This window comes from Bubalus bubalis, chromosome 21 (genome assembly GCF_019923935.1).
Source record: "Bubalus bubalis isolate 160015118507 breed Murrah chromosome 21, NDDB_SH_1, whole genome shotgun sequence".
In the NCBI taxonomy this organism is placed as follows: Eukaryota; Metazoa; Chordata; class Mammalia; order Artiodactyla; family Bovidae; genus Bubalus; species Bubalus bubalis.
In genome coordinates, this window is record NC_059177.1 from 31653735 (window position 1) to 31681464 (window position 27730).

At 39.6% G+C, this 27730-nt stretch overlaps 1 protein-coding gene across 7 annotated transcripts in view; it reads right to left on the reverse strand.

Moving 5' to 3' along the window:
• MITF (melanocyte inducing transcription factor) overlaps window positions 1–27730 on the reverse strand; it is a 230635-nt gene that overhangs the window by 109298 nt on the left and 93607 nt on the right. Inside the window, exon 1 of one of the 7 annotated variants that reach the window (XM_044933795.2) lies at window positions 21473–22790. The exons of the other annotated variants lie outside the window; for them this stretch is intronic. The gene's annotated coding sequence lies outside the window, so the exon portion shown is untranslated. Of the gene's footprint in view, window positions 1–21472; window positions 22791–27730 lie in introns of those variants that run through there. 7 annotated transcript variants of the gene reach the window in all.

The window sequence follows — 27730 nt, forward strand, 5'->3', positions numbered from 1 at the left end:
TGTCAATGATCTTCCCCCAAATAAATGACTGAATGAGACTTTCCAAAACATTGTTTCGAATTCCAATCTTTTAAAAAGATTCTCATAAAAGACTAATATAAAGTCAGGCCTCGGAACCACTACTATATACCGTATTTCAACATACATAATTATATATAATATGTTCTATGAAAATTATCCCTGCAAGAGTGACAGGAAAATACCCAAGATCCTCAAGTTCCCTTTATCTGTTGAAATCAGAAGTCTTTACTTGTATAGTCTGATGTTGTAAAGTGTCCGCTTGGAATTATTATACAACGGGTATGCTTTGAATGTTAAATGAAAGTCTTATTATGAGGTAATTAACAAGTATCGTGAAAGTGGCTGCAAAATTCAAAACTTTCCATCCAGAGTAACAAACACATCTGGCTCTTTTCCTCACATGCCATCATGCTCACATTTTGGAAAGTCAGATGTCACCAAAAGGCCCTTCTACTCAAATATTCGCTGATGTGCCCAGCATTTGAGAGGTGTTTCTCAGTGCTGTGGGGAAGATAAAGAAGAAGATGTGAGAGCTTCTGCTTCTCTGGGGCTCACCCCAGGGAAACTCCAAACTCACATACACAGGCCCATGGTTAAGAGTGAGGAGTGGGGAACAGAATGGCAGTTTCAGGGGTTCCTCTCCACCCTTCAGATGAGGTCTTACGGGTTTTGTGGCCTCTTCCCCAGGGAGGGCTTCCTCCCCGACCCCATCCTACCTAAAGAAGGAACATCCACTTCTGCTTCTTACTTTCTCAGCAAATGCTTCTTTTTTTGTAGCACTTAATCCCACTCCTAATCATTTGTTTTGTTTGTTTGTCCTTTATCCTGGAGGGCAGGATCCTTCCTGTGTATTACATTCTCAGTGTCTGGTATATAATAAGTGCTCAAAAAACTTTTGTTCAATGAACGATGGATGAGTGGATGAGTGGAAGGAAAGATGAATAGATGGGAAGAGTGACAAAATAAAAAAAGATCAGGTAAGGAAGGAGTTGTGAAATATTAATTTGATGACAGCATTTAATTAATTAGAAAGTCAAAAGGCAGTAGTGGGGCTCACAATTGTGTACTTTTCATTTGGAAGCTTTCAGTTGCTGAACACAACTCATTTTCATGGATAAAGTACGAGGATACAAAGCTACAGGAACTGGCAGCCCAGGAGTTCTAATTTGAAAACACTCACAGCAGGACTGAGGGAAATTTTTAATGACTATGTATCTGCAGAAATAAGTGCTCAGTACCACTCAATCATGTTTATCTCTTTCATTCTGTTTTTTTTTTTTTCCTACTACCAAGAACATAATCTCCCTATAACAATGATGGGACAGCATCTTCTGAAAGACTGCTCACTGTACCCAGCTCACAAAGAAGCCCTTTAGGGGTGAAAAGGAAAATGCACACAAGACCAAGATGACCCCAAGTAAATTTAATCTAGGCTCCTGTTGACATTACCAAAGAACTCTTTAGATTTAGAGGAAAAAAAAAAATGCTTTTCCAAACTATTTAGAAAACTCTGTCCTGAGAATACAAATATAATCTACAAAAAGAGGCACTTCAAATGCTGGTTGAAGTAAATTTTTAAGCAATTAATGAAGGGAGAAATATTTGAAATAATAGTTGGTCTTTCATAAATAATCAATAAGAGATTAGTTCCTTACCTTGAGCTCTCTGATATTATGTTAGAGTTCACTTCAAAAGAAATACTCGCTCTCCATTAAAGGCAATTCGGAGGCTGTTTCTTTGCTGTCTATCAATGGCAGTGGGGTTCTGCAATAAGCAGAACATAATCCACAAAAAAAGCCAAGTTCGTGAGGCAACACAAACTTGAGGAAGGAAACACGGATGGAGATTATGCCGCTTTGATGGCATTTTCTCAAAAAAGAAATTTAGTAAAAATGCAATTACTTTCCTTATCAAGGTAAATAAATAGAAAAAGATAAGGCCGTTGCCATGGAGGCAGGGGTACAAAGTTATTCACGCTAGGATTTTATAATAAGTCAAATCTTTCGCTTCAGGACTTTAAAATCACAGTGTTTTCCTCTCAATTCAGTGGTGAACTCCTAACTTATTTAAAAAGAAAAATACAGATTTCTCTTTCACTGTAGTAACTCTTTTTTTTTTAAGTAATTAAACTGAATAGCAAAGAAGCCCATAGAGTCTCTGCTATCCTAATGGTATTGAGGATGGAAACAGGAGGGTGCGACCCTGTGGTCATCATGAAAGACAGCAGTTTCATTCTTCTTCCCAGAGTCAAGATATTAAAATATGTTAAAACAAGACAAATTCAGCTCTGACAAGTGGCCTCCACACACCCTCTGCGCTGAGGCCCTGGCTACTGAGGCAGGTGAGTCCACCCTTCCCCAGATTCTCACTCAGGGCATTAGCAACTGAAAGAACCACCTGATCCTTTATGGCTCAAGGGGAACTGGAAAAGCGAGGAAGACAGAGAAGACACAGGCACTCTGCCAATTAGCCTTTGTGTTCCATTCACAGAGGTTTGCTATTTGTATTATAAAAACTGAACTGAAGGCAGAGATAGATTTTTCTCATGGACAATCACAACACTGCGGTGGAAGGTGGTATGAAAGTGTGCCAGGTGTGATAACTCCCATCTGTACAACATGTGGTAAGAATCCAGGGCAGGGGCTTTAGCCTGTGAGGGGTCCACTATTTCATAAATATGTGAATAGTTGCTCAAGTCTCTCTTGCTTAACGATCTAAACTTAGCATCATCCTTCAGCTGGAGACAGCATTGTGTGCTGGTGGCCTGTAGACACACACATACCCCATGCACTGCATTCACCTCGTAGCTTTACCCTGGGCAACTCACTTCATTTCTGAGTCTCGAAATCTGCATCTGTAAAATGGAGATCTCTATTATATCACCTATTTAGTAGGGTATGTACTAAATGAAGTGAGGTATGAAAAGTACTTAGCACAGTGCCTGCAAAAAAAAATCACACTCAATCAATATTATGCAAGGGAAAAGGCCACTTTCAGAACACTAGGGCACGAGAAGTGAGTCCTTGGAGCCTCAAAGAACTTCAAAATGTAGGACAAATAAAAGTTATTATTAAGAGACAAAAGTGAAAGGGCGCCCCTGGTGGTTCAGTGGTAAAGAATCCGCCTGCCAATGAAGGAGATACAGGTTCGATCCCTGCACTGGGAAGATCCCACATGCCACGAAGCCAACTAAGCTTGTACCCCACAACTACTGAGCCTGTGCACTAGAGCCCGGAAGCTACAAGTACTGAGCCCATGTGCCCTAGAGCCCGATCTGCACAACAAGATAAGTCACCACAAGAGAAGCCTGCACACTGCAACAAAGAATAGCCCCCCTCTTCACAACTAGAGAAAAGTCCGTGCATCAACAGAGACCCAGCACGGCCAAATGTAAATAAATTATTTATAAAAAGAGACAAAAGTGAAAATGTTTTTGAAACATGGTATTTGAAGATGGTGTGCAGACTGAAAACAAATGTAAACTCAGAAAAGGTCCAGAGATATTTGTGGATAGCATATTCATTCATAATGAAAAACTAAAAACTAGGATGTTGATGGGGATCTGAAACTTATTCTGATAGTATACAACTATTGATGCCTTTTTAATGGTTGTCTTAGCTACAGACAAAACTGCTAGCCCAGGAAACCTTCAGTTCTGACAATGTGTCAAATACTTTTTTAATTTGTATTTTAACTTCAGAAACATATTCATAAGTCATGAAGGAAATAACTTACCTAAATAAGCAAAATGTTAACAAATCAAACTTCTGTGTTCAAAAGAAAGATCTCCATAGGTCAATAGTTAAAGTTTCCCAAACTTCCAAAGCATCTTAATACTTACCCTTACACTAATGACATCCTATTTCAGTTATGCTGAACAAATAGAATTTGAAAAGAGAAAAATAATATTTGTACAGGAATCCTTCCTGTATGTTGATTAAATCTAATCAATCACAATAAACTCGATATACAATAGCATTCTGCATCTAACTTACACTCTAAGGAGTCTTGCCTATAATCAAAGTGTACATTTATGTTGATAGTAAAATGTTAATAGTAACCAATAGTTTAAATTAATAGCCTGTGTAATTTCAAGTAATTCTGGTACGTAGTGATACAAAGGAAAAAAGACATCTTTGCTTGACAAAATTAAATTACATGTCCTTAAAAAAAAAATAGTGCCTATCAGAACTATCTAATTCTTGCCTTGACATTTACCAAGTACTTATTACCTGCCAGGTATTAAAGATGAGGCCAGTGATGGAGATGCAGAGAATCACCACCACTTTCAATCAAGTTTATTAATAAGTTCCTCATATCAAGTAACACTGGTTCATTTTTAAAAAATAAGGATATAACATTGCAAAGCAATTATACTCCAATAATAAAATTTTTTAAATTTCAGAACAAAGAAAAAACATACATATGGGCAAAATTATGAATAAAAGCTAGAAAAATCAAAAAATTCTTATTAAAACTCATTCATTCAACAAGTCTTTATTGAGCACCTACTTGTCCCAAGCACTACTGAATATGCTTGAGTTACATTAATGATATACCATGGCGCTTAGATTATGAAGTCAGAAATGTTTTGGAGTAACTCTGACTGCTCAAATCATTGATTAATCTAAATAGGTAATTTGGAAATTGCATGAATTTACCATCTTAAAGTACCATCTACAATGACATTCCCATTAACAAAAACATTTGCTTTCTAATACTGGATCAAGGATCAGTGCATTTTCATTTCCTAGTGGGCCAGGCAGAAAATTTGAAAAATCTGAAAAAATCATGAGATCATGTCTCTACCTTTTTTTTAAAAAGAGAGACAGGGGAAGTGAGAAGGTAGAGAATTCATCATATCATCACACTGATATCTGTGCTTTTTATTTGCATATCATATCTCATGTTTATTTAAATGAAGAAACAGAGGGAAAGGGAGTGAGGTGAGTAACTTGCTCAGAATCAACATGTTGATGAACTGCAAATTCAGGGTTTGAAAACTCCAGAGCCCACATGCTTCTCACTATGGTTCTCTGCTCTAAGTTTCTGTGAGCCACTCAACAATCACAAAAGCAAACTAATTCTAAAATTAGAACCTTGCACTGGAGTTGCCTCTTTAGTTGTCTGTTCCCCACACCTACACTGGTGTCTGAATTCCAAGAAGAATAACCCATTCTGTTTAGTTCCTTCTTCATTCTTTAACCAGACACAATTCCAGACCCAGTCAAAGAACCCAATAACTACTTGTCAAGGGGTTAAAGGAATAATGAATTGATTGTGGTGCATTTTCTGATCACTTCTGACTATGCTCTACCTTTAAAAAAACACAAGCAGGAAATGAAGCAGGCTTCCCTGAATATTTACACCAAGCATGAGTTAAATTAATGGCATTCACTAGAAACAGAAGAGAAACACACACTGCTTGTCCTCAATTAACTTAATCTAGTTGGGAAAGAGAGTGAGAAAATATGAATATCAGCACAATTTCTTCTTGTTAATAGAAGAAGTATAGCAGTGCTCAGAAAATAAAGAATTATTGAAAAAGGTTCTTGAGGGGGAGACAGGCTTTGGACTTTGGGGGAGCACGACAAACTCCTCTGGAAAAGATGGCAAATTGTGAGCAAAGTTTTTCAACGTGTGGGATACAGGATGATCTCAAATGGAGACACAAAGGCTTCACATTAAATGACTGTGGAATTACCCAGAGAGAAAGGCCCTTTCAAATTTCTTTTCATCCCACGAAAAGTGTCTGTTTGATGCTAACATGTCTTCAATCTTGCAATACTTGCCCTTTGTAACAAAAACAGTTCAGATTTCAGACTCAGACCCTTCTTGACAACACATCCAGTAAGGAATGAACTGTTTTTTTCCAATTTCATTATATTTATTTTACACATGCATCCATATGTCATTGCCATTTAATACGGCATTTCCTTTCAATATGTGTTTTTAATTTATTTAAGCCATCATATGGAATGTGGGGGGCAAAGGTCATGAAGTTAGGATGAGTATGGCTCAAATTTGGGAACCCTGATTAAGAGACATGAAGAATGTGCCAGAACCCTTCCGTGGAAACCAGATCAAACACAGCCCACAAACAGTGGCTACTCTACTGCAGTGAGAAGCAAACAGCTACAAAGAATTCCAGTCTGATAAAGAAAATCATGTAGGGCTCTGAAATCACAGTACATGGGCCTAGCCCTAATCGCTTCCTAACTGTGGAAAATGAACATGACTGGCAGATAGGATTCCATACAGGAAAACCCGGGGCCAGGCCAAGGAGGACGGAGAATATCACAATGGAAGTGGACAAGCCACAGTGGTTGATAGTGCCTGTAAACAAGACTTCCGTCCAGAAAAAGAAAAGGCAAGGCTGTTAGAACAAAATGCCAGGCATGCTGGATGCTGATGCTTCGATATATTACAACCTCTCCTCTCACACTGTGAAGGTCACTTTGGCCTGCATTATCTCCTGGGGCACAAGTATAGCTTATAGCCCATCTTTGTTTGGGTTTAACTTTTTAATCTAATTTCATAATGAAGTACCAAAGGAGATCCCCAGAATGGAACTGTTGGTTTTGTTGTGTTTTTCCCCCCCTCTAGCTGTATAATACTTTCATACACTAGATGGAGCCAGCTTTATAATGCTTTGGGATTCACACACAGGTTTGTGCCAGACATGAAAAAATATTAACGCATGCATATGGAATCTAGAAAGATGGTATTGATGAACATACTTGCAGGGCAGCAGTGGAGATGCAGACATAGAGAACAGACTTGTAGACACAGCGGGGGAAGGAGCGAGTGGGACGAATTGACAGAAGCATGGAAACACATATATTATCATATGTAAAATAGATAGTGAGTGGGAATTTGCTGTGTGACAGAGGGAGCTCCACCTAGAGTTCTGTGACAACCCAGAGGGGTGGGACGGGCAGGGAGGGGGCAAGGAGGTTCAGGAGGGGAGGGGACATATGCACACCTGTGACTGAGTCATGTTGATGCATGGCAGAAACCAACACAATATTGTGACGTCATTATCCTCCAATTAAATAAAATTAAAAAAAGAAGGTGTGGGAGAACCACATACCACCTAAATATATTTAAAATTTTGAAGATCAAAGTTTTAAAGATCAAAAGGTCCCATCATTTTACCACTCTGCCTATTTCCTGTACCTCTTAAGCCCAAATTAATATCAAACTATTAACAAAGCTGTAAAAATATGTCTGAAATATGATCATCTTATAGTTCACTGGCACTTTTAATTTTGGCTTATTAACAAGTATTTATTATAGTTTTTTAAACTGATTTCAAAAAAAATTGTTTTTTTCTTTGCTTTGGGAGAAATGGAAGCAATTTATAAATGCAGTAAGCATGACTCATCAGACCCAAAAAGTTGACCTCTAGGATAGGAGGGATAAGAGCAAGGGAGCAGCAAGTACACAGATACTACTTCTAGGCTCTCACAGTCCCTGAGCAGAGAGAAAGCACTCACCGGCACGAGGTCAAATGGCCAAGGCACTTGTAAGAGGAAATGGCTGATCTCCAGGACCAGAGAGGGTCCCCTGCCAACAGACTAGAATATTCCTCTCTCTAACCTGGAGCCCGGACGGGGCCACAGGGAAGTAAGAGGAAGGTTACAGTGATGATTCTCACCTGTCAGTCATGGTAACTCAATGCCTTTTCACTGAATCCTAATCTTTTAAAATCGTGTCTCCAATGAGACACTTTTGTCCCCAGGGGACATCTGACAATGTCTGGAGACACTTTTGGTTGTCACAAATGGGGACACAGGGACTTCCTTGGTGGTCCAGCGGTTAGGACATCGCCTTCCAAGTGCAGGGGGCAGGGGTTCCATCCCTGGTTGGGAGTTAAGATCCCACATGTCTCCTGGCCAAAAAAACCAAAACATAAGCAATATTGTAACAAATTCAATACAGATTTTTTGAAAACTAGGGTGACGGGTGCTATGAGCATCTAGTACGTAGAGACTAGGGATGCTATTGAACACCTTAGAGGGTCACACACAGCCCCCACAGTAGAGACAATCCAGCCCTCAATGTTCAACAGTGCCGAGGCCAAGGAGCTATTTTAAAGTAAGCAGCTCTGCCAGACAGGAGACAAAGGAGCTCCAACTCGTAAACGTTAAATAAATAAACCAAAATTTCACGGTGTTTACCAGACAGCTTTTAAAGCCAGTAGGACAGAGTACACTGACCTATCGCACTTACACCTCAGACACTCTTTGGGCTGTGCGTCTGGAGTCAGAACGTCACCCAACCCCAGTGCTCCAAAAACCACCTATTGTTCCATTCCCGCAGCTTTGTCTTTTCCAGAATGCCAAATAAATGCGATCATTTAAAACACAAGACTTTTGAGTCTGACTCCTTTCCCTTAACAAGTATATTTGAGTTCAATCCATGCTGTGACAGGTATTGGTATCTATTTGCACATTAATATTCCACTGTATGGATGAACCATGGCTTACGTGTCCTTTAACAGGTGAAAGGACATTTGGGCCGTCTCCAGTTTTTGATGATTGTGAATAAAGTTACCTTACTTTTTAAGACTTTTTTTTTTAAGAGTATTTGCAAATAACTCACTAAAGGTCATACATTTACCAGAGATGTAAAGAAAAAGTATACATTCTAAAAAAAATAAAAATAAAAAAACTATGGGAAAATAGGAGTTAACAATTTTTCCCCTCATGTCAATGCACCCAGCTCACAATACATTTTCTGTAAAGAGATTTCACAAACTACTTTTCTATATTTAGTGACCATTAATGGGCCAACTAAAGCACTTTTCTAAAGGCTGCTTCTTGCCAACGTGACCCTATGGCCACACTACTATAAATAACATGTAAGCTGTGATCTGTGTACAGCTACTCATCAGTGCTATACGCAGACTAGTGCTTATGCCCTGCTGGTCTCTGCCTTTCATCTGACCTACTGGACTTACCTGAGACGCACAGAGGGGACAGTAAGTGACAAGTTTGGCACTCAGGGGTTCCAAGAACATGCAACGAAAAAGGCTACTGCAACGATTATGCAGAAGGGTGGCTACAGCTGCACTTTTTTCTGTTGATTTAAACACAAAGAAGCATATGTCCAAATCCTCGGGGGGGCAGAGTGCCCACATCACAAATTTCCATTAGCTGGCACTTCATGAACCTAAGACACTACACAGCCAGGGTTGAGGCCAGGGAGAAAGGAAATGCCCAAGAGCAACATTTCAGGGAGGTCTCTGAGCTGAACCTGTCACCTTGACTAGAGAAAGCATGCTGGTTTTAAGCTCTGAAAACTCAAAGTGGCATGATAAAAATTTTTGTAATATCACCATGATAGTAACTAGAAAAATCAAGAGAAACTCATCCTCTAGCCCATTTCAAAGTTCTTCAGTAATAATAGTAATAGCAGCTAATTATAGGTAGTATGCAAAGTACTCTTGTGCTAAGCATTTTACATACCACACCTTGAGGTATTCCTCAATAACAACCCGATAACAGCAACACGATTATGATGTCCCTTTCACCAATGAGAAGAGTGAGGTTTTGAGGTGACTGTATCACTGGCTAGACTGTTTGCAGAGGAGAAATTCAATCCAAGGTACAGTCTGGCTCTAGATCCTCTGTTCTTAACCTCTAGGCCATACCCTCATGGTCCTACTTTTAGAGACATTCATTCATCCAGGTACTCGGGGGGGGGGGGGGGGGAAGTATCATTATAGCCATCCAAGGAAATAAATACAAATAAGATATGCTCCTCCCCTCTAGGTGCTCATTACTTGGATGAGGACAGAGAATCCTAAAAGTAGTATCTTAAACTTTTTGGTCAAATACTTTTCTGAGACTCATATGAAAACTATGGACTGTCTCAAGAAAAAACATTCACATATGCACAGACACAAAACTGAACGCTGGGGGCCTAGGAATCCCTGGAATACTTAAGTAGCTGACTATTAGCTGCAAAGTATTTTGATTAAGAAAGGAACAAAGTATTATGAGAACTCAGAGAAGAAAGCTCAGGATATGGAAGTCCAGAAGATAGAGATTCACTAGGAAAGAAAGGATGGAAGGGGACTTCAATGAAGAGGTGCATGCATCAGAAGGCTGGTGGCAGGAAAAAGACCTAAAAAGGAAAGAGGAAGAAAGCAGGGAAATAAGTAGCAGATCACTAAAATATTCCAGGTAAGAGTTTCCTATTTCTAGGAAGGATGTGGTGAGAATGAGCTACCCCACCAGGCTCTGGGGTCAGAAAGAACTGGGTTCACATCTGAGAGAGAGAGAGAGAGAGAGTGTGTGTGTGTGTGTGTGTATGCAATGGAATACTACTCAGGCATAAAAAGAGATGAAATCTTGCCATTATCAACAACATGGATGGATCTTGAGGATATTATGCTAAATAAAATAAGTCAAATGGAAAAAGACAAATACCATAAGATTTCACTCATGTGTGAAATTTTTTCTAACATGAACAAACCAAATCAAACAAATGTATACATACACAGAAAAGAGTAGTGTTTACCAGAGAAAAATGGGGTATAGGGGGAGGCAAAATGGGTAAAGGGGCCAATAGTACGGTGACAGATGGAAACTAAACATTTGGTGGTGAGCACAATGCAGTGTATACAGAAGCTGAAATACAACACTGTATATACGAAAGTTATGTTATAGACTAATAAAAATATACAAATACAGGTAGACCTCAGCAATACTATGGGTTCAGTTTCAAACAACCCCAATTAGGCAAATATCACAATAAAGCAAGCTACATGAATTTTCTGGTTTCCCAGCGCATACCAAAGTTATGTTTACACTATGCTAGTCTATTAACTGTGCAATAGTATTATGCCTAAAAATATATATACAAACCTCAATTTAAAATTTTTTATTGTTAAAAATGCTAGCCACCACCTGAACCTTCAGTGAGTCAAAATCTTTTTGCAATAGTAACATCAAAGATCACCAAAATGAATATAAAAATAGTGAAAAGGTTCAAATATTGAAAAGAAATACCAAATGTGACATAGATACAAAGTGAGAAAAGGCTACTGGGAAAATAATGCTGATAGACTTGTTTGATGAAGGTTTGCTGCAAGCCTTCAGTTTGTTCAAAAAATATATATATATATATATGTCTGCAAAGTGCAATAAATCGAAGTACAAGAATACAAGATTTGCCTATAAAGTCCCCTGCAATGAGAAAGAAAGAAAGAGGGAGGGAGGGGGAAAGGGAGGGAAGGAGAGAGGGAAGCAGGAAGAGGAGAGAGAGGAAGGAAGGAAGCAAAGAACGGAGTCAAAATCAAGGTCTGCCCCTCCTCATTAGCTGTACAGCCAGGGGATAATCAAACCGCTCTAAGCCTCAGTTTTTTTGTCTGTAAAATGGAGACAAGAAGAGCCCCAACTTCACCGGTGTTGTAAGACAAGCCATGGAACAATGCATCTTGTGTACTTGACACAATGAATATGTGTGAGCATTCAATACAGTGTAGCCATTACTAACAATATCATCACTGCCATTTTCACCCTGGCCTCATGCAAACATAGACTCCCACAGAAAACTCCTCCAAAATAGTGTCAGAAATGAACTCCCTGATTCATGTTTGGACAATCTGCTACATTCTTAAGACACATGAAGCACTGCAGAAGAATCTCTGCCCAAATAAAGCCCCAGTGCAAAAAGTCACTAGTAAAACACTGTCCTATAAACTTCTTATACACTCATACTCGATTACTCATTCTCATTAATCACATAAATACGTGAGAAGCACACTATAGAGCAGGGGGGAAACAAATTCTGACAACTCTTGGGATAAATGGGGGGAGGGGATTGTTTTGGTTTTAAATATCACTAGTGTTAGCTTTTTTCCTTAGGTGAGAACAGAGATTATCAACAGCTACACACAGACATTACATATTATTGTCAATACTATCATGTCCATAACAAGAATATGAAGACATAAATTCTTGCAAAGCCTTTCTGCACACAGTTCATCTGTATCACCATTCTTGGCATGGCATTACTGTATAGAAAAGGAAAATGGTACCAAAAATTATACCCTACTCTTCTTAATCAATGGGTTTTCAGTAATATTTTAGATTCTTCACACATAGAGGAGCTAACGTAAAAGCAATACACTGGAACCCATCCATGAATGCTCGAGGAACTGTGTGGAGAGTATTTTGTTTTGATTCCACAGCCATGGTAATAGACAGAACATTTATTAAACCCTTGCACTTAAAAATGTTCCACGGCCAGCCAATATTTGCCAGAATGATATTGCCATACAGTCAGCACTGGAAAAATAAAGTCATGAGAAAACACAACCATTCTCCTCTTCCCCAGAAAGCTGGCCAGGATATCTGCTTCCCCTTGCCATCGAGGCTGACACCTGCTACAAAAATCACAACGTTCCCCTCATTTGAAAGCACACGTACACAGGAAAACAAAACACAGGGGTTCCAGAGGTCCTTCCCAAACTCAACAGATGGTTAGAAATTCACCAAGCTTCCTTCCACCTTTAAATTTGCTCTCCTTCAAAAGCACAAAAGTAATAAATCATTCCACACCACTGAAAATGGAAATAAGCAGTAGAAAACCTAACTGCCCTAAAATAATACTAAAGCCGAAGAGTTTGTTCATGAACTGGGGACAGAAGGGAGGAATCGAGGCCGACAAGAGGACAGTGTTGCTAGCACATCGTTAAATATGAATGTGATAGCGAGAGCTGATAGGCTATGAAGCAAGAGGAATGTGACTGTCACACTTAGAAATTACCCACACCTTAGTGGAACAAAACAAGGATTCACATTAGGAAGGGGTTCCCACATGGCGTTCAGAAAACCCGATCAATCCTCCAGAAACTGCACGAACGCAGTCTCTGAGGCATACACAGACTAGGTAAGTGTGAGCTTCAAAGCAGACCCTTCTCTCCATCTGAAACCTGTCATATATGCAACTTCCAATAGCATTAAAAGTCCTCAGTTACCAATGCCAATACAGTGGAACTGAATTCCTTTCATACCTCTGTTTCTGTATCTGCTAGTTATTCTTCCCTATAAGTGAGGCGTTCCATGAGTGAGAACACAAGCCCTGGACTCACACTAGCTGTATCTGCCACTAGCTCTAAGCCTCCATTTCCCAGCTGCAAATGAAGAACGTAAATAAATGAGATGAAGCAAGCAAGACATTAATGCTCAGTCTGATCCTGACACTGCTGTGGTCTTTCTCATCTTCTCTAGTCCTAGTGTATCTTTCTTGGGAAGAAAACAGGCAGAATGCAGTGTGACTCCAACACTGCTTTATGAAAGAAGTGAAAATGTATGCCGGCTTTGGTTTTATTCACTCTTTAACAAATGTTCATTAAGGTCCTACTATAAGCCCATAGGCACTCTGCTACGAGTCAGGACATACCAATGAATAGTAATAGACACAACAACACAGACACAGTTCAGGCCCCTTTCCTCCGTCAGATATGTTCCTCAGTGGTACTCTGTAGATGCAGCTTGCTGAGCATAAAAACTGTGGAGTCACCATCAAAGAGACACTCTCAGCACACATGCTTCAGAGCTGGTCATGTTCATTGTCATTAATCTGTGAGCCTGTGAAATACACTTAGCTAAGACTATGCTTTTGAGATCCTTCCAATCCTTCTATAATGACTTATGTGTCCATCTGTTAATTGCATATACATTTACTCAACATTTACCAAGAGTCAAAGACCAGACTTGACCTTGGTGAGAGACTAATGAGGAAGCCACGGTCCTTCCTAAATGTGGAAACTTGCATTTTAATGTGATTTTTTCTATTGAAGTGTAGCTGATGTACAATACTGGTATTAGTTTCAGGTGTACAGCACAGCAATTCATTTTGTGTGTGTGTGTGTGAAGATGAGATTCCATTATTGGGTATAACTCCTGAGCTATACAGTAAATCCTTGTTGCTTATTTATTTTATGTACAGTAGTTTGTGTCTGTGAACCTCATATAGAGTCATGCATTTTAGAGATGAGTGCACAAATATGGTCCAGAGGCAAATGCAACTGACCCTAATTCATACCATTAGGAAGTGCAGCACTGAAGTAAAAACCATGCCTAACACCAAATGCAAGTATGCCCCACCTCAGGGATCTTACTCTCACTGCTATCCCCTTGGTCTACAATGTCTTTCCCAGACAGCCATATGGCTCACTCCTCGGCGAGTGAATTCATATCTCTATTCAAAAGGGACCTCAGAATGAGCTCCAAATGAAACAGGAACTCTTCCTGGCTTTCTTCTTCACAGTACTTACCACCACCCCTAACAGGAGGTAAACTCCAGTAGGTACGTATCTGTGCCCATTTCACTCACTGCTCTATGCCTAGCACAGGAACAGCACCTGCCACACAGTAGGTGCTCAATAAATGTGTTGGGTTCACAAACCCAGCAACCTTTTGAAGTACACTTTTAAGCACACCCATACCATTTCTGCCAGAGAAGGCAATGGCACCCCACTCCAGTACTCTTGCCTGGAAAATCCCATGGACGGACGAGCCTGGTGGGCTGCAGTCCATGGGATCACTGAGGGTCAGACACAACTGAGTGACTTCACTTTCACTTTTCACTTTGATGCATTGGAGAAGGAAATGGCAACCCACTCCAGTGTTCTTGCCTGGAGAATCCCAGAGATGGGGGAGCCTGGTGGGCTGCCGTCTATGGGGTCGCACAATGGGACACGACTGAAGCAACTTAGCAGCAGTAGCATACCATTCCTGCTGAGGAAGTTTGCAATTCTGAGACTGGGGAGAAGAGAGACAGTGATCAAAATTCAATTCACGAAACATGAATGCCACGGAAAGAGCTGAGTGGCTTGGGAAGGTGACTACCACAGCAGGAAAACATGCCACAGTGTGGTTTATGCTAAACAGCAGATGAGTTAGGGTGGTGCGTTGACATGGCATTAAGCAACAACAATCACATACAGAGAAATGGAGGGACACTGGGCACATGGCATTCATCGTCAGAGTCACCCAGACAAGAGGTAGTGGGAGGGTGTGGTGAACTAGACATAAATCCATGCAGGGTGAATCCTGGCCCATATGTTTGGGTCTCCAGATTTTTCAAAGGAATATGTAAACACTAAAGAGAGTATAAAAATTAATGACACCACATTTTGATCAGTCCAGAGTTGTTTTCAACACTATGCAGGCTACACTAACATCTAACAGCCAGATTGAGAACAGAAGGTCCCCAGACTAGCAAAGACTACTGACTTCTCTGACCCTGTCCCCGGAAGTCACAGCAGTGCCACATGCAGGGCACTGAATGGCACCTTCTCGGGGTCTTTGCACTTGACAGATAAACTCTAAGAAGGGTTCATGGTGGCCTAATCTTCCCTCTTAGAACTGCATGAACAAATATTCTGACTTACCTAACTTTTCAGTTCTTTTTTAAAAAAATTTTATACTGAAGTTAAGATGATTAACAGTGCTGTGTTAGATTCAGGTGTACGGCAAAGTGATTCAGTTATATATTACCTGTATCTATTCTTCTGCAACATTTTTTCCCATTTAGGTGATTACAGAATATTGAGCAGGGTTCTCTGTGCTATCCAGTAGGTCCTTGTTGCTTATCTCTTTTCAGTATTGCAGTGTGTACATGTCAATCCCAAACTCCCAATCTATCCCCACAACACTTCTCCCTGGTAACCATAAGTTTGTTCTCTGGGTCTGTGAATCTGTTTCTATTTTGGAATTTTTGGAATCTTAAAAAATGATACAAATGAACTTATTTACAAAACACAAAATTTTCAGTTCTTAATGCACGATGATGGGAAGCCAATCAATCTCAGGTACAAAACAATGCTTTCTCAGAGTCTCTGTGAAGAGTTACCAAAGCAAAACAAAACCCTAACAAGGAACTGTAGAGCTCTGAATGGTACTAGAATCAAGGAAATTCTAAAATAGGTCAGAAAAGAGCTGAAATTGTTTAAATTCTTACCAGGCAAAAAATAAAAATAAGACAATCTGATGGGAAAAGTCACTCTTCTATTTTTCTTTATTTAAACCTTGTTTCTTACCCCCTCAAAGACTCAAGGCAGCTTACATAAAAGCACACAACCCCACAAGATAAAACAACAGAAAACTAATGTGCGTGGATGAAGAAAACAAGATGAAAGAAAATTCAAAAAAAAAAGTAAATGACCCTAGGAATAGCATTAGCTCACAAAAGGCAAATAGGAGCCTGCCTATTTTCTAAGTCACAAATTGCTTTCTAAGCCACCGGGCACAGAGTCCAAGGTCTACACGGGCCGGGCAGTTAAAGTAAGGAGGTAAAACAAAGGTAAGAGTGCCTGCTCTGTTGTAAGGGAAATGGCATTACTTTATTGGATCCCATGGTTGCCATGGAGACACGTGATCCCAGCACTGCCAGATCTGATTTTTCAGTAAATGCTGGAAATCCAAACACACTTGTGAGAAATCTCATTTTCCAGTGTTGGCAAACTAGTTTTTCTTTTGGTTTAAAAAAAAAAAAAAGTATGGGTTAAAGAAAACATGCCTGTGGCCATAAAGAGGAAGAAGACATGATCAGTTACATGACTAACTGTATCCATAAAACAAAAACCCAAAGTTGAGTAGAAGTACAGTCATTTGTGGTATAAAAACCAGAGAGACACTTCTTCCAAGAATCTTCATAAAGAAGACACTGGAATATCCATCCACAAGACAAGCACCCCCTACAATCAGGATTCATAGGTTATATCTCATGATGACCTTCCAGGGGGGTTAAGAGTATAAAATACTAAGTGTCGTGTAATAAAACTAACTGCTGAGGTTGAGGGGAAAATGGGGGCAGGACAAATTCTCAGGTTTAGAGATTCTGCTAGTCTAGATTATTTCAGGTATATATATTACAGTAGATTGCCCTTACCTACTTTTTAACCAATGAATCCTTCTGATAAATATAAAACTGTCATGCTTTTCTTTAACGTTATTTGACAAATCAAAGTAAAAACTACCTTGTGAAATGGCTTTTTTAACGACACTGCCCTCCTTCCTCATTGTTTCAGAGTATTCAGAGTAACAGATGAACCTCTATCCTTCAGACAGTAATCCATAAATATTGGTTTTTCACAGAAGCAATCTGAGAAGCATTGAGTAGCATCATGCACAAGGTTAGACTCCCTGGTGAGGACCTGGAATGAGGTGCCTGTTAAGTTCAAGGTCATTTGCTTTACCAGATAGTATATCTAGTAATAGGACTGAAGTTTGTAACTGTTGAAGAACCTGCCAATCACGAGCTATACAAAGGTAGGACCAAATGTTTCCACAAAAAAGTAATTAAAAAAAGAACAAATTGTCCTATATCTCTTCCAGGTCACGAACAAAAGGACACACAATCTCCAGGCCACACAGTGATGGTCCCTGGAAACGCTGGGGTGCTAAAAGGGCAGTTGGGTTCCAAAGTAGGCTCTTGACATGCCTCCAACTGGTGCAACTTGATTTTATCTATTTCATATAGAGCTAGTTCTGTTACAATGCTCATTTTGAAGATGCAAATCTGCTCAAACATGACTGATACATCAGAGGGCAATTTGAGCATAACTCACATGAACTTGGTTTGGTCACCAAGGAACAGTAAGTGAACACAGAAAACCACACCCCACTGAATCAAGTAGTGTACAAATACACAAGATGTACATACTGCAAACATTTGCCTGCTGCTTCAGTTACCACGTGTGTTACAGACTACAACCACCCAGTACTTTGCTGCAACTTCCCACCCAATTTCAGACAAGCCTACTTCTACCGCTTCACTAGAGTATACAAGCTGCAACCCTTCCCACAACTCCCTTCACAAAAAAATACTAGGTCTTTTCAAGGCAAAGCTTGTAAAGTTGTGTTGTATTTGCATACTGCTTAACCATTTAGCAAGTGTAAAACTCTGTTTTGCTAAGGTTCCTATCTTTCCTTTATGTTCTTGGTGAAGTTTTTGAGTATTGTGCACCTATAGACTATAGGGGGCCCTATAGACTCTGTACTGTATGATTTCCCATTATCTAGTGGTTTTTGTTTAAGTATTTTTTAGAAATGTGTATGTTTTGTTAGAGCAGATGATACTGGGATACTAAATGTTATTCGAGAAAGAAAAAATGATTTCACTAGAACATAAGTTTTCCTTGAAGCTGTCATGTTGCCCAACTCCAGGCAACATCACTGACATCTGATGTGTATCATTTTCTTTATAAATTAACTCAGCATTTAACAAATTATTATGTAAGGCCTAATACATGCTGTGAAAAAACTACATTTCAAAGGATTCATGTGCTCACTTTGGGAAAATACATGAAAGCAAAAAACTGTATAAAAAATAAAAATCATTCATCATCAAAATATGTAAACATTTTGATGTTCTTCCTTTCAGTCTTTTCTCTTTGCTCATATAAACACCACTATCCTTGCCACATGCACTATTTTGCTTGGCCTGTTTTATCTTAACTAGGCTTTAAAACTGGCCTGCCACTTTTTAACTAAATATGCTTACATTTCTTTAAAAAAAAAAAAGTGTTGCCAAGTTGATTCAATCATTTAACGTTAACTGAGCACGCACTATCTGCTGAGCAATGTGTTACATGCAAATTAGAATATTCAATAGATTGGGCTTAGCCACCCAGAGACTTTCTTAAAGTTTCCAAATCTGGCATAGTTGCAACATTTCTTACCCTTAGGATTAATTACTATTTTCGATCTAGTTCTAAGATTGGTTCAATATATAAATTATATAAATAGCACATTTGGAAAAGAAAATGGACTTGTTATTATCAGCCGCCTGCAAATTACAGCTTTAAGAACTGCATTCTGCCCTTGTATCTGTCACCTTTTCAAATATTGTACCACCAGAATTAATGATACAAAACAAAGCTGTATTTGAATATTTCTAAGTAGTAAATACACACATTAAAATGTCATGAAGACTGCCTACTAATTTTCCCTCTTTATTTCTTCCAGGAAGGTTATTTTAAGATTTTATTTTGCACATGTGTGATGATGGATTTAGAGTTGAGTAAATTACAAGGAAGATAAACATAGATACAGACACACCTAAATATCTGTGTGTGCATCAAAGACTGTGCTCAAATATGTGTGTGTGTGTGTGTGTGTGTGTGTGTGTGTATGTGTATATATTTTCTTGAGTTTTCTTTCCCACAAACTGAAATATACATGTCATTCTATATATTTAAGTTGAATTCGCTAACAAGCAACTAGGTGTGGAAAGCTATTTGGGGTTGCATTTTATCTTGTCAGTTGATGAGATGCTGAGAAAGACTAAGAAATGAGGGCAACAAGGACAAAACTCAAAAGAGGTGAGATAATCCAGACACATAATGTGCTCTGAAATCACTGATTTTACTCCTCTCTATAAAAATTTAAAAAATAAAACAATTATAATTTTTTTTAATTGACCTCTTAGCTAAACCACTATTTAGGTTCCACACCAGGGGAGGGAGGGAACATTGGCAAAGGTCACAGGGTTACATCTTCAGGTGCCATTCAGGTGCCAGTCTTCACCACACTTCATGCTTCTCTGTCTCTCTCACTGGAAAAAGACCAATGTCTTATTATGATAGCCATTTCCAGGTAGTAGTGAGCTAAGCCTCTAGTCAAGATTCCTGTTCCTTTTAAAGTACCCGTGTGTGTGTGACATGATGGATTAAATATTCCAGCTCGCCCCCAGGCTTTTCTCTAACTTCATACCAATTCACCTTGAATACCCATAGAAGCAGTCTTGGAAAGACTGCGTTTGCAAAGGGACGAACGTGAACCCCATAACTTTACCACCAAAGCACGTTTCAGCCGAAGAGCCACCTCCTTACAAGCCCTGGAAGGAAGGCCTAGAAGAATGGTCTGAGTTCACCATCAGCAAGGGAGAGGTCTCCAGGCAGCCTCACATTTTATCTCACATTCTATTCTCTAATATCCCCTTGCTTTTATCGGCAGGAAACAGTTCTTAGGTTACTGACTAGTTGAATTATTGAGGCTTTTGTGCCTGTATCCCAAATATTAAAGAACTATGGATGCTCTGAAAAAGATGGGCCATATTAACCTCCAACCCCATGTAGCCCTTGGCACTAGGTTTCAGACTTCCATTAAGAACATAAATGCTTTGATTTTTTAAAAGCTCTAATGTGCATGTTTAAAAAAAAAAAATCAACTCCAACCCCCTTACTCCTTTTAATCTATCAGTGTTTCTTGAGGAAGGGTTATATTTAGAGCAGATCAATTTTCCCCTTCATGGGTACTAAACATTAGTGGACAGAAATCTTGAGGCGCATCCCCTTCTGAGCCCACAGAGATGTCTCTGCCACTCGGAAAAGCTCTCAGCCCCGGACATGCCCCAGCCCTCACATCACAGTGACCTCCTCCAGCCCGACAGCTGGAGAGGAAGAGACATGGGCAATATAGCCACAAGCATGCCGGGCAGAGGTGCAACTGGGCTCCTCCAGCCCCTCCAGCCCAGGCTTGTCAGTACCCTCCTCCATTTAGAGAGCTATTCAGACCCCATCATTCACCAGAGTGTCCTGCTGCTGCTGCTGCTCCTAAAGAGATACAAAAAAGATAAAGTCCTTAACTGTGCTAGATACCGGAAGAAAAAAAAAAAGCAGCCACAAAATGAAAACTGCCTTTTAAAAGTAGCTACGGTTAAACATTAAAAAAAAAAAAGGAAAAATCACATGCTTTTGCTCCCCATACTACAGCTAATGAAAAGGGGCATTTAGTATCTAGTGGGAAAAGCAATGTTTTATAATTTCACCAGCAACTACTACAAAGCTCATTTGTAAGAGCTTGGTGAATCCTTACTTCTTCTAACCTCAAGAATCAAACCTTCTCTGAGGTCAGAATCCAGGGACTTATTCTAATGTTGAATGTTCTCCTGAGTCCCTTTAAAAGAAAAAAAAAAGGAAAAATGAACTTCACATTGACTGATGCATGACATTGTTTTAATCCAAAAAAAATGTGCAAGTCGAAACCATTATAACATGTCATAAAGCATCAGTAATAGCCACTCAGCAAGAACTAAACCATTTTTAAGGTCATAAACAGGCACATACAGCACGCTACGCTAATTTATTAGAAACATCCTCTTGAAAAGAAAGGGTCACTGAGGGCTCTGGTTCAATCACACTGCTCTCCACACGCCAGCCACAGAACTTACATATGACCTTTGCAATTCCCCTTGCAAATCCTTTCAGCACTCAAGACATTTCACTTTAAAAACTAGGGTGAGGTGAGGTAAAGCCATAAAAACCAGTAGCAGGAGCACCAGAATATGCTGGAATAAGATAAATGTCTTTCTCACAGAAAGAAACACAGGCACTGTTAACAAACACAATCCAGTGCAAAAGGCAACGAGTCGGCTCTCCTTGACCACGTATATTTTAAACTCAGAAAAGCAAAATCAGACTTACCCTGGGAAGCCATCCTATAGGCTGACTCAGTAAAGTAGCCTGTCGACAAGCCAAAAACAGCTACAAACCCGGGCTCCAAAAACTCACGGGGTTTAATCCTCTCATCCACCTACTGACCCCTGCTAGTACGTATGCATCTGGCTTTTGTTGAAGCCACTTCTGCAAACGTACAGAGGATGAGTAATCGTTCAGACTTCGTAAAACATGCCAAACCGATCACTAATAACAGTAGTTTCATTTACTCATCACATTTTTGAGTGCCTTGATTTTATTTTTTTAAGCAAAATTAGCGTTTTTGCTGATGTAAATTCTCTGTCACTAGACCATGCACACATTATCCAAAAGGCAATAGGCTGCATGATGTGTGCATAATGTTTTCTGGGTCCCTGTCAGCAGAGAGAAATGCTGAACTAATTTGTAAAGGCATAGCCTGTTTGATAAACTATCTTTTAACATGAATAATACCACTACTTTCCTAAATAAAACCTCCACCCAATTCTACTATTTCATTGAAAAAGGCAATCACTTTATTATAATAATTAGAAATACTAAAGAAGATACTCAAGCATAAATTCATCTTTCACTGTCATTCCCCATCCAATCCCTTCTCTTGGAGATAATCATGATTAACAATATTCAATGTATTGTTTCAGAAATTTCTGTATACACAGTACACATCTGTATACACACACACACATACACACACAAACATTCTTCAGAATAACTCCTGGGGACTGATGTCTTGGATGTCAGAATTTTCTAGATTTTGTAACATATTAAAGAATATACAGAGTGTGATATCCCTAGAGAGATCAGGGCAACAGCTCATAATCAAATGTACTAATATTTCTGCCAGAAAACATGAATATTCAATTCAGTGAGATAATAAAGACTATAAATAGCCTCGTGTCATTTCAGGTCAGGTAATTCTTCTAAATGAGATTTTTAAAAAATCATTCAATACTCAGAAACTTTTGAATTTTGAAACTGTGGATAAAGGATTTCAGCACTATAGGTTTTCTTCCAGTTACCAAGTTTTGAAAATGTTTTTTTAATAAAAATGGCTCATGATAAGAAATGTTTAAAATGTTTATGAATAAAATTCAAGTCACATGTAAAAATCCCACCACACAGAGAACTGAGCTTTAATTCACTCATATATCGAGTGCCTCCTGGGAGTACAGACTCAATACTCTTAGCAACTGAACAACAACAATAACACACTAAAAAATTAAGGCAAACACAAATCCTATTTTCTTTTTAAAAAAATTTTACTGGAGTATAGTTGGTTTACAATGTTGTGTTACTTTCAGGCATATAGCAAAGTGAATCAGTTATACATCTATTCACTCTTTTTTACATTCTTTTCCCATATAGGCCATTACAGATTATGAAGTAGAGTTCCCTGTGCTACACAGTAGGTTCTTATTAGTTATCTATTTTTATATATGTTGTATGTATATGTCAGTTCCCATCTCCCAATTTATTCCCCCACTCCCCATCTCTTGGTAACCATAAGTCTGTTTCCTACATTCATTCTTACACTTGTTTTGTAAGTCAGTTCCATTTGCACCTGGGTTTTCTTTTAAGATTCTATATATAAGCAATATCATGTAATATTTGTCTTTCTCTGACTTACTTCACTCAGTATGATAATCTCTAGGTCCATCCATGTTGCTGTAAATGGCATAATTTTGTTCTTTTTATTGCTGAGTAATATTCCATTGCATATACAGACCACATCTTCTTTATCCAGTCCTTTGTTGATTGACATTTAGGTTGCTTCCATGTCCTGGTTATTGTAAACAGTGCTGCAGCGAACACTGGGGTGCATGTTATCTTTTTAAATTGCGGTTTTCTCTAGGTATATGCCTAGGAATAGGATTGCTGGGCCATGCGCTGGCTCTACTTTTGGCTTTTTAAGGCAGCTCCATACTGTTCTCCATAGTGGCTGGTATCAATTTACATTCCCACCAACAGTGTAGAAGGGTTCCCTTTTATTATTTTTTTTTAAATAATAATACTATCTTGAAAAAATTTTCCTGAAAAAGATATGAACTCTTTCATTTGCTCATTCATTGACTCAAACATTTATTTGAGCTTCTATTATACGTCACAAACTGTGCTAAATACCAAGTACTTTGGTGGCCAAATGTAGCATATAAAACTACCAGACATCAGATTAAATCTGAGTTTCAAATAAACCAGACATATTTCAGTATAGCATGTCCCACATTTGAGACATATATTTTTACAGATATAGTGTTTAAGTATTTGAGATATACTCACGCTTTTTATACGTTCCATATTTGGACAGATTTATATTCAAATATTACTCATTTTGATCTGAAACTCAAATTTTACTGGATATATGTCATGTACATGAAAGAGGCAGAGCCCTTGTCATCATGAACCCTCAGTCTAGCACTCAGGAGTGGAGGAAGGCAGGTGGACAGGTAATAAATAGGCAAACAACTACACACAGAGTGTAAATAGAAAAAAAGGGCTATGGAGGTGATAAGTTGAGCAAGTAAGATGGAAATGGCTTCCCTGGTGGCTCAGTGGTAAAGATTCTGCCTGCCAAGGCAAGACATGCGGGTTTGATCTCCAGGTCGGGAAGATTTCCTGGAGAAGGAAATGACAACCCACACCAGAATTGTTGCCTAAGAAATCCCTTGGACAGAGGATCCTGGCAGGCTACAGTCTATGGGGTCATAAAAGACTCAGACACGACTCAGCAACTAAAGATCAACTACAAGATGGAAATAAAGAAGAAGATGTATTTAAATATAGAGTTCTTAAGGAAAGGCTTGTCTAGGAAGCAAACTGAGGAAAGATCCTGCTGAAGGAAATAACCTCATCGTAGTAGAGCAGTTCGCATAAGACTATTCCCGGTAGATGCTGAATAACTGCTCATTTATTCCTTGGCAGTGTCAGAACTTCATCTCTTGACTCACCCTTGTCTGGCCCTATGCCTTGAGATTAAGAGAGATAGTTAGAAAAGGTATATATCGACGGGGCTTCCCTGGTGGTTCAGACGCCACCAGAATCTGGTGCAATGTGGGACACCCGGGTCCAATCCCCAGGTCAGGAAGATTCCGTGGAGAAGGAAATGGCAACTCACGCCAGTATTCTTGCTTAAAGAAATCCCATGGACAGAGGAGCCTGGCAGGCTACAGTCCATGGGTTCACAAAGAATCAGACACCACTGAGCGAATAACACTTTCACTTTCACACATATGTTGACCACCAACGGTTTCCTCCTTCAGAAAGTCTGGCAGCCACCATCTGTCTGCAAGCTCATGAGAGGTCCAGAGCCAGGACATCCCAGGGCAGCCCCCTTGAATGCCTGACCCACAGAAACCATAACAGATAATGAGATGATAGTTATTATTTTCAACCACTATGTTTTACTATGATTTGTTATACAGCAATAGTAACCAAGTGTTGGCAAGAATGGGGGCCACTCAGAACTCTCAGCCCCTGATGGTAGAAATATAAGTTGGGGCAACTGCCCTGGGAGGGTATTGGTGGTACCTAAGAAAGCAGACATACATACACCCAGAGCACCACCCCCTCTTCCACTCCCAATGTCACTGCTACACTTTTGGTTCTCACCACTTCCCACAATACAGCCCCTTCCTCTCTTCTCTGCTGGATTTGCAACATCCCCACCACCAGTTATATACACAGTCCCCAGACTGATACTCCTAAAGCTCACCTTTCACCATGCCAATCTGCAGCTACAAAAGTCTTCCATAGATAAACTTAATAAACATTTGCTGGTTGATTACTTGTAAGAATCGAATCTAGGCATTATTATTATTAACTTTTTTTAACTTGGCATTGAGGATGAAAAGACAGAATGAAAATAACCCAGGCATTCAGAGTTTACAAGGCAGCTCCTTGAAATGCCCTCCAAAAGAAAGAAAAAAAAAAACAAAAACCATTGCCAGAAATTCCAACTGTTGTGAAATACTTATGTGTAAATACATCTCAAGGACCTATTACTATCCATTCAAATAGAATGTCACCAAAAAAAGATTGAGTACTGTTATCATGGTGACAACCAAGATCAGATTTGCATAGCGAAGAATAAATTTCAAACCTGAAAGCTCTTCCATCACATGGAAAGTGTAGACAAACAGTGTATAGAAAATGAAGAGGAAGAAAAAGAGAAAAAGGAAGAGAAGGGAGGACAACCTTTAACCTTCTCCAGAATGTTCTGTTAATGCTCTGCTCTTTGATGATTGTCTGGGGCTGCATCATTAGAGGTGGTAACAATGGAAGGGAAAAACATAATAACTTTAAGAACTGTCATTTACTTTTGTGCCTGCCACATGCAGACATTATGCTGAGCCTTAATATACTTATACTGTTATCAGAATTAATGCAATCAATAGTTATGCCAGACCCAGTGCTTTCCATTTTGCAAGCATCATCTTATTTCATCCTCACAGCAATCTTACAAGGTTAGATATTATTATTATTCCCATTATACGGATGAAGAAACTGAGGGACAGAGATTGCTGGCCTCTCCAGCTTGTCTAAAGTCTTAACCATGAACACTTGGAGGCTCCAGCATAAAGTAAGATTCAGCAAACAGTGAAAACCAGTAAGAAAAAGATGAAACTGCCTCATGGGAATAACTGACACATGGAAAGAAAAATAAAGTATTGAAAACACTGCAAGTTAATATATGGCAACATAAGAACTGAGATTCATGAAACCACAACAGGATTGAAATACACATAGAGCAACACAAGGAATCTCAGCTAAACTGGCAGAATTGAAACTCCATGTTGTATACTTTGAAAGGAAGAATCAGATCCCATATTTATTCATCAAATTATTCAATGTATATCAAATATACACCGAACATATACTATGTGTTAGATACTGTTTGAAGCACTGGGGATACAACAGTGAAAGAAAGAAAGAAAGGGAAGTCGCTCAGTCGTGTCCGACTCTTTGGGACCCCATGAACTGCATGGATGTGAGTTGGACTATAAAGAAAGCTGAGCGCCGAAGAATTGATGCCTTTGAACTGTAGTGTTGGAGAAGACTCTTCCGAGTCCCTTGGACTGCAAGGAGATCCAACCAGTCCATCCTAAAGGAGATCAGTCCTGGGTGTTCATTGGAAGGACTGATGTTGAAGCTGAAACTCCAATACTTTGGCCACCTGATGCAAAGAGCTGACTCATTTGATAAGACCCTGATGCTGGGAAAGATTGAGGGCAGGAAGAGAAGGGGACAACAGAGGATGAGATGGTTGGATGGCATCACCGACTCAATAGACATGAGTCTGGGTAAAATCCAGAAGTTGGTGATTGACAGGGAGGCCTGGCATGCTGCAGTTCATGGGGTCGCAAAGAGTCAGACACAACTGAGCGATCGAAATGAATTGAACTGAACTGTAGCCTACCAGGCTCCTCTGTCCATGGGATTTTCCAGGCAAGAGTACTAGAGTGAGTTGCTTTTTCCTTCTCCAGGGGATCTTCCTGACCCAGGTATCGAACCTGGGTCTCCTGCATTGTAGACAGATGTTTTACCATCTGAGCCACCAGGGAAGTCACTGTACAACAGTGAACAAGGAGACAAAAGTTTCTACTTCTATGCAACATTTGGGTGAGAAAGGGCATATGGACAATAAAGTTAGTAAATAACTAAGTCATCTAAGATACTAAAGACAGCAACATCTGTTAAAGACAGCAACTTCCAGGATAAAAATAAAGCACTAAGGACCAAGATAGGGACAGGAGAGGGATGTTATTTTGAGCAGTAGCCAGGGTAAGCCCAGAGTGTAACAATAGGGCAAAAGCTTAAAGGAGGAGAGGAGATGAGCTCTGCGGATGGTTGGAGGTCAAGCATCCCAGGTGGGGCCAGGCCTGGCACAGTGGAGCCACAGTGAGAAGGCAGGTCTAGTTACCGCAGGAAAAGACTAAGGGAGAAAAGAAGAGATACAGCCAGATGAAGAAACAGGATCCAAACTGCAAGAGGCTCTTGGCCACTGGATATCCATGATTCTTCAGCTTTGAGGGTCATGAATTATTTGTATAAGCTGAGGAAAGCTAGAAGACCTCATCCCAAAAAGTGCACATACCCTAAATGCCTGTCCTAATTTCAGAAAGCTGACATCTCTGTCTTAGACTCCCAGGATCTGAACAACATCCTACAGGAGATCGTAGTTCCTCCAGCTGAAACAAAGAAACAGCTTGGAACAAACTCTATATTTAATGACATCCCAAAGGCAGACAG